The sequence below is a fragment of the Triticum aestivum genome, chromosome 1A, assembly GCF_018294505.1.
Source record: "Triticum aestivum cultivar Chinese Spring chromosome 1A, IWGSC CS RefSeq v2.1, whole genome shotgun sequence".
Classification (NCBI taxonomy): Eukaryota; Viridiplantae; Streptophyta; class Magnoliopsida; order Poales; family Poaceae; genus Triticum; species Triticum aestivum.
The window spans coordinates 207,290,713-207,310,591 of NC_057794.1; positions in this window are offsets into that span (position 1 = coordinate 207,290,713).

A 19,879-nucleotide genomic window follows, 5' to 3' on the forward strand; every position below is an offset into this window, starting at 1 on the left:
AGGAAGATCCCCTTGTGGATTCAAGACCTCCTCACGGAGAAGAACTGGCTACCCTTGTATCGTCCTTAGTTGTCCGTGGATTCGTGAATCGTTCTATGTACCCGAGGATCTAGCACATATGTGACTTGTTCTTGTTAGTTTGAGTGTTCCTCTTGTGTTTCCCCTTGTGTTTTCCCTCGTTTCCCTCCTCGTGTTCTTCGCGTTCTTCGCGTGATCCGCTTCTTTTGTGAAAGATCGGGCCACTAGGGTTCTACCCTACATCAGTTGGGCTCTAACTGAACCCGAGCGATTGCACTGCAGGCTACGCGTTATTGAACCCGAGCGATCGATCGATGGATGTTAACTGGACCCGATCGAGCGATTCCTTCGCTACTGCTGCTAACTGAAGCCGATCGATGCTGCCTCTGGGATGATTAGTGAGCGTTGCGGGGGGGTGGGGGGGGTGGATAAACAGTTAGCGGTGGCGTTGCCTCTGGATGAACAGGACCCCATGGTGTGGTGGAGGGCTGGATGAATAGTAGACGATGGAGGGGTGCCCGTGGAGGGGTGGTTGAACAGGACCCCGTGGTGTGGAGGGCTGGATGAATAGTAGATGGTGGACGGGTGGTTGAACAGTAGCCAGTGGAGTAGCGCGCGGTGGAGGCTGGAGGAGGTCGACGGTGGAGATGAACAGTATCTCGTGGAGTCCCGTTTTGCGGTACGCCACACCCCTCCCAATGAACAGGACCTCCGTTTCGAACATAGGAGGTCCGTTTCCACCGTTTTGCGGTACGCCACACCCCTCCCGATCAACAGGACCCCTGTTCGGCCGTAGGAGGTCCGTTTCCTCCGTTTTGCGGTACGCCGGACCCCTCTCGATGAACAGGATCCCGTTTCGAACGTGGCCAGTCGAACACAAGGCCGTTTCCTCCGTTTTGCAGTACGCCAGGCCTCGTTTCCATCGCCTGTTCCGTCCAAGCCCTCCCGATGAACACGACCACACATTCCGTTCCGACCCAGCCGGTTGGCTCCCACGCGTTCCGTTGCCTCCCGATGAACACAACGCATTATGTTGCCTCCCCATGAACATGACGCGTTCCGTTGACTCCTCATGAACACGACGATGACGATGTTTCTCCATTCCGACCCAGGCATGTACACGAGCCATGGCCGTACGTATGCGCGAGTAGGCGTTAGAGACCCTGCCCGTATGTACACATACGTGGCCGTATTTTCTTTCTTGCACCCTGGCCGTTGTACGTACGTGTACATGCTATGTGCGCGCCTCTCCTACGACACATGCGTGCCTCTACAACGACACGTGTGTGCCTCTACATCGACCAGTATGTACGTACACGTTCGCGACCAGCATGACAACGCTACGTACGCTTCAACCAGGTGGGTCCCGACTGTCAGGCACTTCCTTGCCTGTGAAGATGTAGCTGGTGGGTCCCAGCAGTCAGGGGGGTGAATCAGTTTGTTTTTTCCCAGATGCAGTTCCTTGCGTGCGAAGGTGTAGCTTCTGGGTCCCAGCAGTCAGGGGGCGAATCATTTTTTTTGCCCAGACGCACTTCCTTGCATGTGAAGGTGTAGCTGGTGGGTCCCAGCAGTCGGGGGGTGAATCATTTTTTTGGACGCACTTCCTTGCATGCAAAGATGTAGCTGGTGGGTCCCAGCAGTCAGGGGGGCGAATCGTTTTTTTCCCGGACGCACTTCCTTGCGTGCGAAGATGTAGCTCGTGGGTCCCAGCAGTCAGGGGGCGAATCATTTTTTTCGCGAAATACGGTGGCCCGTCTGGTGGGTCCCCACTGTCAGGTGAAGGAATAATTATTTTGCGCGTAATAAGGAGGCACTTCCTTGCGGCTGCCATGGACCCAGCTGTCAGCCTCTCCACGTACAGCCCACGTCCTATGGAAGTCATTCGTTGACCACGCCGCACCGAGAGCACCAGGGCGGTGGACGACGGCGAGGTCTAGGAAGGGGACGACGCGGAGCCGGGGAAGACGCGGCAGTGGATGCACACGCGGAGAGGAGTACGAGGGTTCACTGGTTCGGCTGCGCTGCCGTCGCCGCAGAATAACAAGGTGTGTGGGTGAGTGGAGGGATGGCCTGGCAAGTGGTGGGAGTAGTAAGGGGCGGTGAGGCCTCCGCGGCAGCTTAGCCGGCCATGGGAGGCAGGAGCAGGTGGCACGACCGGCGCTGCTTTGGGCGACTAGAGCAAGAAGACTAGAGGTGAAGAAGCACGACGGCCATTGGATGGACATCGTACGGTCACTACAGCTAGAATCGTTTATATTGACTAAGTTGACAAAGCCCTTGGTACGTCAACTTAGTAGGCCCACAGGTCAGCTTCCGAAACGGTGCGCCCCAGATGTCAGGGGGAGGAATCATTTTTTGGGCGGGTGAAGCTAGAATATCCAAGATTGAAGAAGAAGCACGGCATCCGTTGGATGGACATCCAACGGCCACTGCTGCTATAACCGTGTGTTGACTATAAGTTGACAAAGCCTTGCATACGCGTCAACTCTGTTTTTTTAGGGGACGCGTCAACTTAGTAAGGCCAGAAGTGTGTGGCAGAGAACTTATAGCCCATTTGAGATTTGTAAGAATGTGTAGCCCATTTTTGAATTCTAATGGAATTTACCACAACCCTTTTACAGTTTGTTAAAAGTACAGCCCATTTCAACCAACCTTCAAAACAGAATTCAATAAAATTTCCTACATTTTGATGGGATCCAAAATATTTTTATCCCGAAATTTCTAGTCAAATTAAATACAATTTCAAAATAAATTTATATTATGTAAAATCCAACAAAACATTGCGCTCGCAACAATTAATGAAATTAAAATTTTCAATATCCAAAAATAATATTTTATAAAGTAATCACGTGTTTGGTGCATTTTTTTATAGTTACTGCCCAGTTTTTATAATTACGTCCCATTTATTATTTCTTAAAGCCCATTTTCTTGTTAAGCCTAATGCATCCCTCCTAGGAAAGATTTGCAGCCCAGTGGGGCGGAGAATAACAACTTGACCTTGCCTGGGTATTCCTAAAAAAATATAGCTGGGCTAGCCATTTTCAGCTTGAAAAATAATAATATCTGGGCTGGATATCTGGCCTGGGCTAGACGGGCCACAGCCCGCCCAGTTAATACCTGCAGCGATGTTTTCATTGTTGTTCAGAGGAGAAAAAATAATATCTGGGCTAAACATCGAAAAACTCTGCAGTGCTCACACCTCAAAAACACAAATAGTGCTCGAGCTGCTTGGTCCCAGCTGTCGGCCGCTTCTTTTGCAATTCTCTCGTTTATTGACTACTCCCTCAATTAAAAAATGTCACCAACCAAGGTAGATGATGAGTGCTGGAATATTTTTTGTAGTTTGCAAAAGCACCCAATTAATGCTATTGTTTTCCTCAAAAAATTATGTTTATGAATGCATTAATTGCAATGCATGCATGCATAAAGTGCATGCATTGGTCAGTTTTTTCTCTTAATACTTGCATGCAATGATTTAATGCACCTTGAAGTCTGAACATGTGATGGGGAACAACCAAATTGAACCTTATAAAATGGAAAAACTAAAATTTTGAGATAAGCCCTATAAACCGGAAAGGAGGGAGTGCTACATAGGTTGACAATGGTGTGGGACCGTGATGTCTGCAAACCAGGAGGAAGCAAAATAAATTATAGTTATTGCTGCAGGTATTGTGTTTTTGTGGTGTACTCCCTCAAAGTATATATATATATATATATATATATATATATATATATAGTGTTACTATTCATCAACCAGGGTGCAGAATAAGTTATTCTTCACCCGAGGTAATCTTACGATCCTTTCATAATTAAATTACATTTCAAATTCAAATAGTTACATTCCTATTGATTCACTACGTAAAATTTGACATAAGAAAATAAAAATATAGGTCATAAGACAAGAAAATTTGCAGTTTATGTGTATTTTAGACTATGTTTTTATGTTTGTAATTTTACATAACATAATATATTTTTTATGGCGATTATTTATTTTCTTACGGTCCCTTTTTGCGTCGAAAATAAGACAAAACTTACGGAACGTAAATTTACGGTGCATTGATGGTAAAATAGAGGGGGGTGAAGAATAACTATGCCTCACCCAGGGTGACGAATAGCGCGACCCTATATATATATATAAAATAAGGAGGCACTTGCGTACGTGTGGCTATGGACCTGGTGGGTCCCAATTGTCATCCTCTCCACGTAAAGTCATCTCCTCGCCCGCGCGCGCTTTCCGCCCGAAACAGTTAGCGCCGCCCTCCCCGGTTCCCGGTGCAGGCGATTGATCCGCCTTCAAATGACACAAGTGCCGTCCGTCTGTCCATCTGCCGCCCACATTAATAATACACGGTTGCCGAGGCGGCTACTCCGGCGCCACACGTCCGTCCCTCCGCCCGCCCACCATTGCTATATAAACTGTTGCGCCGGCCATAGCCGCAGTCATCCGCATCCGTTCCCTTTCTCCTGTCCACAGCACTACTGCCCACCATGGCTTCCTCTCGCTCCAGCGCTCTTGGGGACGGGCAGACGACGGACCACAAGGAGATGGCAGCCGTTGCTGCCGATCGGCTGGCCGGCAGGCAGCCGGAGGACGACGACATCCCAATGGAGAACATGGTAGTCGATGATCCGGCGCCAACCCCCTCCTCCGCGCCATCCTCGCCGGTGCATTGCACCATGACCATCGGCGAGGCCCGTGCCCAATATATGGACAGGGTGAGGCAGATGCGTGTGGAGCAGTTCCGGGAGGCGCAGGCCAACGCCGCCTACAACCACCATCTCCTCAAGGAGCACCTGCAGGCAGAGGAGCAGATCGCCGCAGAGCGGGCGGAGCAGGAGGCGCTGCTCGACTCGTACTGCTCCGCCCGCAAGGGCCGCCTCGAGCGCTGGCGGTACTGCATGCAGGTGGCGGAGGCTGCGGCCGCCTACAAAGAGGCTAGCAAAGAGGGCGATGAAGCGGGCGAGGCGCTGTTTGGCGAGACCGAGCACGAGGCAGAGGACAATGTTGGCTCCGACGAGTCCCCGCTCCGCTGGTGTCGACAAGGCCCTGCTCCGTCGAGGCCCCGCCCCGCCAACAACGAGGCAGAGGACACCGCCGGCTCCGCCGAGGCCCCGCCCCACCAACAATGAGGCAGAGGACATCGCCGGCTCTGCCGAGGCCCCACCCCGCTGCCAACGAGGCTGCGCCACACAGAAAATGAGAAAGAGTAGAACATAGTAGGTCGCCGCTGCTCGGGTCCAAGTAAGGCCACCGTTGCTACCCGCCGGTTGAAGCCAAGCTAGGCGGGTTAACCATTGACGGCCGGTTAGCTTCTTGGCGGTGATGTGGAGTCGGAGTGCTATGCTGGAGAAGAACGCTGCTTCTACTTAACTGCTGGTGCAGTTGGCTGACTGACATGTGGGCCCAACAGGCCACATGTCAGATACGCAACTACACCTGCATTTAAGTCACTGAAGCTTCTGTTCGGCTCAGCGGGACACATGTGGGTAGCTTCAGTTAATTAATTATACCTCCAGTGCACCCCTTTTTAGTTGAAGAATGTATGAAATGTAATGAAACCCGCATGTTTATATGAAATCCGGCCGTGTATGAATGAATTTATTTCAATTAGTTCGAATTCCTGTATCACTGGCATTGGATGAGCATGCAAAACAATACGTACTAGCATTATTCCTAGGGTGATCACCTCGTTTGCAATAGTTTCACATGTACTCCCTCCGGTCCTTTCTAGTCTGCATACAAGTTTTGTCTACAGTCAAAGTATCTCTACTTTGAGCAATCTTATACAAAAAAGTATGCACTTTCACAATGTGCGAAGTAAAAAGGAACAGAAGGAGTACAAAGAGTTTGAGCAGCTTTTTAGCGTTTATGTACATTGCAATCAAACACACAGGCCTGGCAATTCATAGAGAACATTCAAAACAATCGATGATTATGCATCTCAGCGACTCACATGTCAGAGGCAATATTTACTTCACAACAAAAGAACAAAGAAAAAATTGATCGACGCTGCTGAGAGCAAAGGGCGTCCCATTCGAAAATATCAAACGCATGTCTTGCTAAAATCAATGAGCAAATTTGACAAGGTTGTACCATTCCAAAATATCAAATGCCTACGATTGTGGAATGGGCAGGGTTTTCCATCAGTTCGGACATTGACATGGCACCTCGTGCTAAATAAACCAGTTGTTCTTTTTGTGCAGTTCCACCAAAATCAACCATATTCGCGCGTAGCTTGTATGATTTCGCCCTTATATGTTGCAACGCCTTGAACTTATCGGCACCACCTTCCTTGTGGTGGAAATGAATGATTTGATGTATTCATGAACATTTTATGCAGTTCCCATTGAAATCAAGGAGCACCCCTGTTTGCACCAATACAAAAAAGTGAATAGTATAAAGCAAATTGTACTATGAATTGACAGTTTCAACAGGCACATACATGGTCCATGTAGAGCACACTTTTAGAAAAATGGAACTCACCAGAAAGAATCCTAGAACAACATTGTACTCGTGCATCACAGCAAAAAGATAGAGATTTGTTAGTCCTTCTGAGCTGAAGTTAGTTTGGTCTTGTGGGGAGTAATGTAACCATCTTTCAACTGCTCCTTCTAATGAGAAGATAGACATGGCTTCTTCATCCTGGCATAATCGGAACTAGTCACTTCACGTACTCCATATTCTTCTTCATAGGAAGATGATCCTGTTGTGCAAAGACAAGAGGACTACTAAATGCTAGCATCCCTGTTTGCTTGAAAAAAAGGAAAGGAAATATTTAAAACAACACAGATGAAGCACTTCTCAAGGACAATACCACTTTTTCATGACAGTATCTAAACGGTAGCACAACACCAATAGAGATGACAAATCTCAATCATATGGATGAAATCAGTGGGCGAGTACCAACCTTTGTCAGGAGGCTTATTGTGTAGAGCATACAGATGAAGCACTTCTCCGGAACCATCTATTGCTATCTACGGTGGTGGCCATGCTTACTATATACTCCTCGATTAGTTTAATGTTTCCAACATCTTCTTGTGTAGTTCCACTTAAATATATGGTATCTTCAAAGAAGATCCCTGTTTGCACAAGTTGAGATAATTACATATTACATTAAGAGTGGCATCAAATCAGTGGCAAAACAATTGCTCGTTCCAGCCATAGCAATAAATTAAGATGCAAAACTATATCATTACTTGTGTCATCACAGTTCCAGTGCTTCATTACAGCACCGGGAGTTGATTTTTGATTTGCTTCCGCTTGTTCTTCCCCTTCATCACTTGGTTCAATAACAGACAAGCTTCGCCTTCAATGTAAGATTTGGCATGTCAATTAGGGAGCACAAGTATAGTACTAAACTTAATTTTCTAATGAAAGTGACAAAATACAGGCCAGTAATTGTGAAATATCCTTATCTTACCTCAATGGGATGTTACGGTGCACATACAGATTGGAAGTCTTGTCTCCATTTGTGTAGTTCACTAAAATCAAGCAACATTATCGTACAAGTAGCACAACATATGAAAGCACACTGCAGAATCATGTGAAAGAAGGCTAGTACTGACCTCTCATGATGTGGAATTCAAACAACTCACAAGAAGAAGATCTGAACCAAATTCGCCTTAACGGATAGGAAGTAAGATCTCCTCTTGTGCAGTTCCCCTAAGATCAAGCAATCAAGCAACGTTGTCGGTGTGACATTTTGGTTGAACTGCACAAAACACTATTAAAACAAAAGTGTTTTGTGAAGTGCAACAAAAGGTCACAATGGCAACGAGGTGAAGTAGATAACCCTGTTTACACAGAGGTGCAAAGGAAACAATTAGTGGTCAATAACGGTGGATGACACAGAAGCCAACAAAAAGAAGCATCTACCTTATCTAAATGGGAAAGAAAGCAAGACAGTAGCATTTCTCAAACGGTGGCATTGATTAATATTAACATAGAGATTATATTAACAATAAAATTCGTTAAACATGTAATTTTCTTTTAACTGTGGCATTGCATCAAATTTCCAGCGGCATTATTAGAGGGTGTTTGTTTACAGGGACATTTTGGTGTAGGGACTAAAAAAACTCCGTGTCAGTCCCATCTAAACCAAGCAGGAGGGACTTTTTGAGACTAAAAGTGGGCATTTGGGACTAAAGAAAGAAGACCCCGAGGGAGTCTTTTTGGGACTTTTTCCAATAGTTGCCCCTGCCACGCATCACACCTTGTCTCTATTAGTTCATTACTAGGGGTAACATGGTCTTTTAGCATGTCATTTAATAACCTCTAGTCCATGTTTAGTCCCTGGAACCAAGCAGGTAGGGACTAGGGAGTTTTTAACCAAACAGGGCCTTAGATTAATAGCAGCTAATGAGTTGCACGGGACAGTGGACGCACCAGCACCATGTGCATCTACCGATGTACTGTGGTCATGCATAGTCTGTTGCAACAAAGAACAAACAACCAAGGAGCATATGTGTTGGTCCCAGTTTTGTTATCTTTAGACACCTTTCCCTATGTGAGCGTAGCAAATCTAGTCCTGCTCAAACTCTACAGCCTTGTCCCTTCCTTTCCTTTTTGAACTAGTACTTTCGCCCCTTCCTTTACTCTTTGAACCACGTCCTAGATTTATGCGATACAACTTTACCCACTACTTTCCCCCATTCCTTTTCTCTTTGAACCACGTCCTAGATTCATGCTATACAACTTTCCCCCTTCATTTCCTCTTTGAACCACGTCCTCGATTCATGCTATATACAACTTTTCCCACTACTTTCCCCCACTCCTTTCCTCTTTGAACCACGTCCGAGATTCATGGTATACATGCAGCTAGAGCAATGCATGTGGAGTAAGTAATTATACCTTAAGGTTCTTGGGGCGTGGTTCGATGGGTGACGGGACGACGAAGAAGAAGAAGGGGTCGGAGCCCCTCCCGCGCCGCCGCTGGGTGGAAAGTGAACAGTTGCGTCAGTAGTCCCTCGCCGACGGCGACAACGTTAAGCCTCCTTCCCTTCCCGGCGGACGTATCCTGCCGGCTCTTTGAGCAGCAGTGAGGGGAGAGAGAGGCGTGTGAAGAGAGCAACTACAAGCACTGAGGCTCCAGCATGTATATATATATATATACTCGAGAGAGAGTGTGAAGCGTGCAAACCCTAGAAAACATTTTGACCAGTCAAAGAATCCTCCCGTTACACAACCCTCCTGTTATGTTCAACGAGAGGGAAATAACCTTTTATACATTCCTGCATTCGTGTGACAAGCATGCCATGTTTTTGTGTGTGGGGGGGGGAGTCATTGGGATTTCAATCATAATCGTGTCATGTGGCTTGGGTGGTAAGACTATCCACAGTTGTGCAGAAATAATGCAGCCTTAGTCACCTTACCTCTCTCCACGTAGTAAATAGGGTCCCACCATTCAGAGGGTGAAACAAACAAATTACTAAGAAAAATTAAAAGCGCCAGCGGTGTATCTTACCTCACACATTTCGCTACTGCTCGGGAACACTGTCCAATTGATCCCTCTGTTCGCTCACGTACTATTTTAAGTGAATCTTTATTATAACATGCACACAAATTTGGGGCACTTGTATTCGACTTAAGTCAGTGTGCCACCGTATCTCGTATACTTACTACTCCCTCTGTCTAGGTGTAATAAGTCACGTTAGAAGGTGCAACGGGACCAAGGTGCGTGTGTGTGTGTGTGTGTGTTTAACATCATGTGTGTGTTAGAGAGAGCGACAGATCGACCTACTCCTACAGAGAGATGTTGTGTAGTGTATGATTTTAGCCGTGAGAGTCGGTGCATCCTCTCGTTTTCGGGCGTGTCCGGTAGGGACATGCGGACAGCTGCCACGCCCGCTCTTGACCAGCCTGGCCCACCCAAAGCCCCTCCATCGCCCGCGCGCGCTTCCCGCCCGAAACGGTCAGCGCCGCTCCAAAGAATCGGTGCCGCATTCATGCCCGGGCAGAGCGGACGCGACCTCTCACTGGCGCAAGAGTGATGGTTGCTTCGTCCGTCCAACTTACTGCTGGGTCTATGTGATTTGACGGCTCATTGGTCTTTATTACTGAGGTGGTAGGACTACTGGATGTCCCACACTTTCGGTGAAAGGAGGTACTACTACTAGATTACAATTTTCTCCATTCTCACACCAGAAGCGTGCAAGAGCAGTGAAAACACGCAGGCTCAGTGATTACATGGCCCACCTCACACTATCACCGTGCGACACCTAACTCTTTACATAGTACTCCCTCAGTTCCTAAATATTACTAGATGAGTCCCCGCGCGTTGCCGCGGAACAACGGTATATCTCTATGCGCAAAATTATCGATTTCACAGAACTAAAAAAACTCTATAACCGCATGACAAATGTGGTAGCCAAACTAAATAAACTCCCATCATTATTTAGATCATCCCACGTAAGGAAAAAAGATCAGCCAACTCCTACTGCATAATGGGATTATATTTTTCTTTTTGACATGTTAATGAGACTTAAAAGGTCACTTAGATGCATGCTACCGGTGCATGCTTGCATGCAGACATGTTGATGTGATTTAAAACCCACTCACATGCATGTGCCACGGTATTTCTGCATGCTTGCATGTGGCTTAGTGCGGAGCCTCTCAATGTCTAGATCAGATGGCTATTATGGACTGATTTACTTCATCTAACGGCTACATCAATTTTGATGATGTGGCTCAAGGAGAGGATAGAGAATTCCTAGTAGTGGGGGCTAGCTATTACTAGTAGATAAGTCTTTGTAGAGATTCCACTACATATGGAACAAAATGAATGAATCTACACTTAAAATGCATCTATATACATCCGCATGTGGTTCATGGTGAAATCTCTACAAAGACTTATATTTAGGAATGGGGGAGACGGCGTACTAAGCAAGCTTCTCCTCGTTCTGTGAGTTGACGGGACACATCAAAAGTACTCCAGTGTATAGAGCCTTGCCTCTAAGGTAGGCCCCACATGGTTTGCCTCTTTTTTAAAATAACACATCAAGTCGCAATATGTTTGTTCACCCGTGGTAGACGATCCTCCCTCCACCAAGTGGACAACCAGTACATGTGCCAAATTGCCATGTGGGCTGCCTTTTTCATACAGAAATGTGCTCCACAGTGTACCCGCGTGGGTGTGGTTGGGAAAGAGATGGGAGTACATGCGCCGTGCATGCACCTCTTCTCTTCGTGCATGTCCCCCACCTACATGGGTGTGTGTGAGAGATACAAACCGCGTTCGTGAGTGTTTTTGTTTTGGGGTGGGGGTGGGGTGGGGGTTGATTTCGTGAATTATTTGTGGGAATATGTGTCGATGACATCTCAAACAAAATTTTGCATGCAATGTGTGTGAAAGGGAGGCCTATCCATATCATACATAGACGTTCGAGCAATCCACGAGAAGAGAGGGAGGGGTCATAGCTATCGATAGAGTCGAAGAGAGGATCAAGTGGGTGGGTGCGAGATCAATGAAGAGAGCCATCAAATTTGTGTGTGTGTGCAAGTCAAAGATATAGGGCGACTGGCCTACCGGAACGTTAGAGGGCACATGTCAAGTTTGTGTGTGGTAGGGAGACATGGCTAGAGTGCTTGATGTATCGGTGTGTGTGGGGGGAGGGGGTGGGGGGAGGGGTAGGCAGAGGCCTAACTATATAGGTAGAACGACTCGTATATGTGTTGAGAAGGAGATACCCAGCTATGTCTTGAGGGAGATCGGTCGACATCCATACATAACTGAAGGACGGGAAATATGATGGGACAGAGAGAGAGAGAGAGGAGAGAGAGGGAGGGAGAGGGAGGGAGAGGGAGGGAGAGGGGTAGAGTGCTGGATGGGTGATGGAGTTGCTTCTCGATGATGGTGGGAGAGGCCTACTAGACAAACTGAGGGTGGAACTGCAATGTTATCAATAAGAGTGGGGATGTGTTTCTGTGTGTGCTTGTGCGTGATAGATCTGTCGGGACGCATCCATGGATGATGAAGGGGAACCATGTGTTTGGTAAGCAAACCTAACTAGATCGGTAGATCAATTGTTGTTTGTCGGAGGAAGGGAGAGACACAACTAATGAGGTAGATCGATTGACGTGTGGGTAAAAACGAGTTATAAGGACCTGGCTAGCTATATGTATAGCGAGAGATCGGTCAGTGTACGTCCATTTGTAGGAGGCAAATAAGGCCCAGCGAGACGGATAGACAGAGAGAATGGAGCTAGGAGGTGGTGCGAGAGGCCCAACTACTAGCTAGATACGGGGATGAGTGTGCGGTTGTGAGATCGATGAAAAGAGGGGCGAGAGTTTACACGTGTGTCTGGCCGTATGAGAGACACGAGGCAAGGACACATAAAGGAGGAGATTGAAGGTGTGTGTGTGTATGTTGTAGGAAGGCATCGTTGGAGAGGTTTATCGATCGGTGTGTGTCGGAAAGGAGTTGTGGAGACTCTGGGAGAACGACCTAAAGAAAAAAAATGAATGTGCCCGGTGTATAGAATGCCGAGGGAGGGGAGGGCAAGGAGGCGTGTGCATGCACGAGAGAAAGTTAGTGGTAGCTACAAAGGTTAGAGGATTGTGTGGGTGTAAGAGACTAACAAAGATCATAATTTGATATGAAAGCGGATTCATATATTTGAATAGGAGATCAAAGTGTTTTAAATATTGCATGCATGAACATAGCGGTGATACACGTGTTGTGCACATGTTATACCATAATGTGATAATGCATGGCGTTTGCAACTCATAGCTAAATGCCGAACAATCTAAACCATACTATACATCAAATAATCTCACATTTTATTTGAATTTGTGATAATGTGTGGCGTTTGCAGCTTACAACAAAATATCGAACAATCTAAACAATACTATATATCGGACATTCTCACATTTTATTTGAATTTGTGGTAATGTGTGGTGTTTGCAACTCACATCTAAATACTTGTAGGCGTAGGGGGCGGGGCACCATACATAATGTGATAAACACATTATACATATGAGACATGGTTTAGATTATGAAGATCTAGCTAGAGCTAGAAATGTAATGTGACTTGAAATCAAAATAAAGTGGATTCAAAAAATCTAGTTCGAGTTCATATAGTATAGATAGTTCATATGTAACTCGAGACTAATCATGTGGTGTGCTGTGAAGATAATACACAAACGATGGTTTAACTTGACAATAATGATGATTGTAGATCTTATTAAAACAGAGAAATGAATTCAAATGCTTTGAATTCACAACAATCATTACTGTAGATCTTATTCAAATGGAGAAACGAATTCAAATTTACTTCATATTGAAGCGGTAGTATATACGTTTGGAATGCACTAAAACATTCATTTGAGTAGTAGGTTGCACGCATTATACACGTAGCGAACTATTTTAATTGAACATAACATGAATTCAAAGTTTTAAATGACATTTGTAGTGCACATTGATTTGGTACAGTACACGTTAGGCTTGTCCAGAAATTTCAACCCGCGCCTTGTTAGCCCAAAATATTTAAGATATATCTTTGTCTCGTTGTGCTTCGACAACTCCCTCCATCTCAACCCGCGCCTTGCTATTCTGAAATTACAACGCACGCGAAAACTCCCACCTCCTGTGAAATCCCGACACGCGAAATGCCCGTGGTACCCCTGAACCGAAAGAACCGCCTCAAATAGGTGGGGGTACTTTCATAACTTACCCCACATTTCAGACAAGCGCGTCTCCAAGCCATGATTCCCCACTGCCATCCCATCCGCCCACCCATCCGTACACCGAGGCCGCGAAAACCCGCGACGTAACCCCACACTCTTCTCCGTCCGCCACCCAGCCGGAGCCTCTTCCCCGACGACGTCGTCCACAGCAACACTTCGACGTCCCTCATCCACCGTACCGGATGAGGATCCGTCGTCGATCTCATCGTCTGGCCGGTTCAGCCACCCCGTCCTCCACCTCCAAGGAGCTGCCCCGATGTTCCCCTCGTCTTTTGCGCCACCTCCATACCCACACCGCCGTCTTCACCTGCACCATCGGAAGAGCATCACCATCACCGTTTCCTTGGATGAAGATGCGGCCTAATTGGCGCCACCAAAGAGGTTGTACACTAATCGCCGCTGAGGGAGTCCTGGATTAGGGGGTGTTTGGGTAGCCGGACTATACCTTCAGCCGGACTCCGGGACTATGAAGATACAATATTGAAGACTTCGTCCCGTGTACGGATGGGACTTTCCTTGGCGTGGAAGGCAAGCTTGCCGATGCGGATATTCAAGATCTCCTACCATTGTAACCGACTTTGTGTAACCCTAACCCTCTCCGGTGTCTATATAAACCTATAAACCGGAGGGTTTTAGTCCGTAGGACAACATCATCATACAACAATCATACCATAGGCTAGCTTCTAGGGTTTAGCCTCCTTGATCTCGTGGTAGATCCACTCTTGTAATACCCATATCATCAATATTAATAAAGCAGGACGTAGGGTTTTACCTCCATCAAGAGGGCCTGAACCTGGGTAAAACATCGTGTTCCTTGCCTCCTATTACCATCCGGCCTAGACGCACAGTTCGGGACCCCCTACCCGAGATCCGCCGGTTTTGACACCGACATTGGTGCTTTCATTGAGAGTTCCTCTGTGTCGTCGCTTTTAGGCCCGATGGCTCCTTCGATCATCAACAACGATGCAGTCCAGGGTGAGACTTTTCTCCCCGGACAGATCTTCGTCTTCGGCGGCTTCGCACTGCGGGCCAATTCGCTTGGCCACCTTGAGCAGATCGAAAGCTACGCCCCTGGCCATCAGGTCAGGTTTGGAAGCCTAAACTACACGGCTGACATCCGCGGGGACTTGATCTTCGACGGATTCGAGCCACAGCCAAGCGCGCCGCACTGTCTCGATGGGCATGATATAGCTCTGCCGCCGAACAGCGCCTTGGAGGCCGCACACGCATCGGTTCCGACCATTGATTCGGAGCCTACTGCGCCGATCGAGGATCAGCGGTTGGACGCTGCCTCAGGGGCTGCGATCTCAGAGGCGATCGAGCCGAACTCCAGCCCCGCACTCCGCATGGCCCGTGACTCCGAGGAGCCGGATTCCTCTCTGAACTCCGAGCCCCCCGCGCCCCTGCCGATCAAATCCGATTGGGCGCCAATAATGGAGTTCACCACCGCGGACATCTTTCAGCACTCGCCCTTCGGCGACATCCTGAATTCTCTAAAGTCTCTCTCTTTATCAGGAGAGCCCTGGCCGGACTACGGTCAGCAAGGTTGGGATACGGACGATGAAGAAATTCAAAACCCACCCACCGCCCACTTCGTAGCCACTGTCGACGACTTAACCGACATGCTTGACTTCGACTCCGAAGACATCGACGGCATGGACGACGATGCAGGAGACGAACAAGAACCAGCACCTGTAGGGCGCTGGAAGGCCACCTCGTCATATGACATATATATGGTGGACACTCCAAAGGATGGAGATGGCGATGGAACAGCGGGGACGATAACTCTAAGAAACAGCCCAAGCGCCGGCGTCAGCGGCACCGCTCTAAATCCCGCCAAAGCAAAAACGGTGATTCCGGCACGGGAGATAATACTACTCCGGATAGCGCCGAAGAACACCCCCTCCAACAAGATTCAGCACAGGAGGACAGAGAAGCCAGCCCTCACGAGAGGGAGGCGGACCAAGAGGTTGAGGACGATAATAATACACCTCCCTCCGAAGACGAGGCAAGCCTCGACGGCGACGATTTCGTCGTGCCAGAGGATCTCGCTGAACAAGAGCATTTTAAACACAGGCTTATGGCCACGGCAAGCAGCCTCAAGAAAAAGCAGCAACAACTTAGAGCTGATCAGGATTTGCTACCTGAAAGATGGACTGAAGTCCTTGCGGCCGAAGAGTATGAACTCGAACGCCCCTCCAAGAGTGACCCAAAGCGCAGGCTGCTACCCCGACTAGAGGAGGAAGCACCTACATCACCAGCGCATGACATGGCCGACCGGCCACCTCGTGGCCGCGACAGAGAGGCCTCTTGGCCCTCCACTCAAGCCATGCCCCGACGCCGCGTCAAGCATACTAAGGCACGGGAAAATGCGCCCGACCTGCGCGACATACTGGAGGACAAGGCAAGGCAAACAAGATCGATCTACGGATCGCGCAGGCGCCCCACGGCACGTGACGGTGATCGTCACTCCGGATGCAATAAATCCGGCCGGGCCGAACTCAACAGACAAAGCTCCTTCGAGCTGCGTCGTGATATAGCCCAATACAGAGGCGCCGCACACCCACTATGCTTCACAGATGAAGTAATGGATCATAAAATCCCTGAGGGCTTCAAACCCATAAACATCGAATCGTACGATGGCACAACAGATCCTGCGGTATGGATCGAGGATTATCTCCTTCATATCCACATGGCCCGCGGTGATGATCTACACGCCATCAAATACCTCCCACTCAAACTTAAGGGACCGGCCCGGCATTGGCTTAACAGCTTGCCAGCAGACTCAATCGGTTCTTGGGAGGACCTGGAAGCCGCATTCCTTGACAACTTCCAGGGCACTTATGTGCGACCACCGGACGCCGATGACCTAAGCCACATAATTCAGCAGCCAGAGGAATCGGCCAGGCAATTCTGGACACGGTTCCTAACAAAGAAAAACCAGATAGTCGACTGTCCGGACGCAGAGGCCTTAGCGGCCTTCAAGCATAATATCCGTGACGAGTGGCTTGCCCAGCACCTTGGACAGGAAAAGCCGAAATCTATGGCAGCCCTCACGACACTCATGACCCGCTTTTGCGCGGGAGAAGACAGCTGGCTAGCTCGCAGCAACAACTTAACCAAGAACCCTGGTAATTCGAATACCAAGGACAAAAGTGACAGGTCGCGTCGGAACAAACAAAAGCGCCGCGTTAACAGCGACAGCAACGAGGATACGGCAGTTAATGCCGGATTCCGAGGCTACAAATCCGGTCAACGGAAAAAGCCATTCAAAAGAAATACTCAGGGCCCGTCCAGTTCGGACCGAATACTCGACCGCTTGTGCCAGATACATGGCACCCCCGAAAAGCCAGCCAATCACACCAACAGGGATTGTTGGGTGTTCAAGCAGGCAGGCAAGTTAAGAGCCGAAAACAAAGACAAGGGGCTGCATAGCGACAACGAGGAGGAGCCCAGGCCGCCGAACAACAGTGGACAGAAGGGATTTCCCCCGCAAGTGCGGACGGTGAACATGATATACGCAACCCACATCCCCAAGAGGGAGCGGAAGAGTGCGTTACGGGACGTATATGCGATGGAGCCAGTCGCCCCAAAGTTCAACCCATGGTCCTCCTGCCCGATCACCTTTGATCGAAGGGACCACCCCACTAGCATCCGTCACGGTGGCTTCGCCGCATTGGTTCTAGACCCAATCATTGACGGATTTCATCTCACAAGAGTCCTCATGGACGGCGGCAGCAGCCTGAACCTGCTTTACCAGGATACAGTGCGAAAAATGGGCATAGATCCCTCGAGGATCAAGCCCACCAAAACGACCTTTAAAGGCGTCATACCAGGTGTAAAAGCCAACTGTACAGGCTCAGTCACACTGGAAGTGGTCTTCGGATCTCCGGATAACTTCCGAAGCGAGGAGTTAATCTTCGACATAGTCCCGTTCCGTAGTGGCTATCACGCACTGCTCGGGCGAACCGCATTCGCAAAATTCAACGCGGTACCGCACTATGCATACCTCAAGCTCAAGATGCCAGGCCCTAGAGGAGTAATCACGGTCAATGGGAACACTGAACGCTCCCTCCGAACGGAGGAGCACACGGCAGCGCTCGCAGCAGAAGTACAAAGCAGCCTCTCTAGGCAGTTCTCCAGTTCGGCCTTCAAAAAGCCGGACACTGTCAAGCGCGCCCGGAGTACCCTACAACAAGACCGCCTGGCACGTTCTGAGCTAGCATAGCAATGCGGCCCCAACCCTAGCCCTCGCGATATAGCGAAACCAGTGCTTCGCGTACATAACTACGCTCTTGAAATACCATGGGCACAGGGGAAGGGGCACTATCACGGCACGCCCGAAATACGGCTTAAACCGCACCAGGGGCTGCCGGATTCCTTTTTTTCTCTTACTCTCAGGACTCCATACTTCGGATGACCCGTTCGGCAATTCAACTGCCGCACAAACGATGCAAGATCCAGGAAAGCAGACAAGCCACGCCGCATTATGGAACTCCCAGGTGGTCTCTATTGCGAGCAGTATACCTGTTTTTTAATACAATTCCGCGGCCTGCCCCTGGCCAGGACATGTTAAATAGTCCAATTTCTTTTGCTTATCGCACTATTTGTATCGTTCCGCTTTCATAGCAGCCTTTCTATAAACAATGCATAGCTTTTTGTCTATTTTTTGCATTATCCTCTTTTTATATATATGTTTATTAATAACATGTTGCATCCGTACACTGTGGTACGGCAAAAATACGCCAGGGGCTTCAGTACCCATCAATATGGCGTGAGAAGTCCGTACACTTTCACAAGTGCGGCACCCCGAACTTATAGCACTATATGCATCGGCTCCGAATCATGATTTGGGTCAATAGTTGGGTTTGCCCGGCTCCTATGTTTTGGTGCCTTACGTTCCGCTATATCGGCTAAGGTAGCACTAGGAGAACTACTGCGATTGTGCCCCAGTTGAGCTGGGCTGAGCACCTCAGTAGAGAAAGCTAAAACTGACTGTCATGATGAGGCGAGAGACCGGTCGCTGTTCGAGAGGTTTTTCGAGTCCTTAAAGACTTATGCCGCTTCGAGCGAGGAACCGGCTTTGTCCGGCCAAGGCGTGGATAGCGCCCCGAACTCGGTCTTCCGAATACTAGGGGCTTCGCCGAAATTTAAAATTATAGAGTTCTATGGCTAAGTGAGAGTGTTCAAGCATTATAGTCCGATTGCCTTGTTCGTTGTGCTGAGCGCCTCCCTCGACGGACCCAATCATGGGAAAAAGAGCGCTCAGGTTTATCCCGAACACCCCAGCACTAGTGGCATGGGGGCAGAAGCCGACGACTGGCCATCTCTCAATTTTTTGATAAACGGCCGCACAGAAAGTAATATTTTAAATTCAACAAGCATTGCTTAGCGCATATGAACAAGTTTTCAGCGCACAGGATAACACGAGCGAGTTCATTCAAAAATTACATCCTTGGTACATTCATCCGCCATAAGGCGGGCACCAGCCAGAACATCCTTGTAATAGTTCTCGGGCTTGCGATGCTCCTTCCCCGGCGGCGGCCCGTCCCTCACAAGCTTCTCACCGTCCAGCTTACCCCAGTGCACCTTTGCACGGGCAAGGGCCCTACGGGCACCTTCGATGCAGACGGAGCGCTTGATGACCTCGAGCCTTGGACAAGCCTCCACCAGCCGCCGCACCAGTCCGAAGTAGCTCCCAGGCAGGGCCTCTCCAGGCCACAGCCGAACTATGAAGCCCTTCAGGGCTTGTTCGGCCGCCTTGTGGAGCTCGACCAGCTGCTTCAGCTGGTCGCTCAAGGGCACAGGGTGTCCGGCCTCAGCGTACTGAGACCAGAACACCTTCTCCGTCGAGCTGCCTTCCTCGGCTCGGTAGAATGCGGCGGCATCGGATACGCTGCGGGGAAGATCTGCGAATGCCCCTGGAGAGCTCCGGATTCGGGTAAGTAACAAGTAGTTTACTTTTATATGTCTGCTTTGCATAGAGAATGCCTTACCCGCCGCTATCTTTTTCACCGCATCCAATTCCTGGAGGGCCTTCTGGGCTTCGGCCTTGGCAGATTTGGCAGTTTTAAGGGCCGCAGCAAGCTCGGACGCTCGCGTCTTCGAGTCGAGCTCCAAACTCTCATGTTTTTTCATGAGAGCCTGAAGCTCTTGCTGCACCTCGCCGACCTGCGC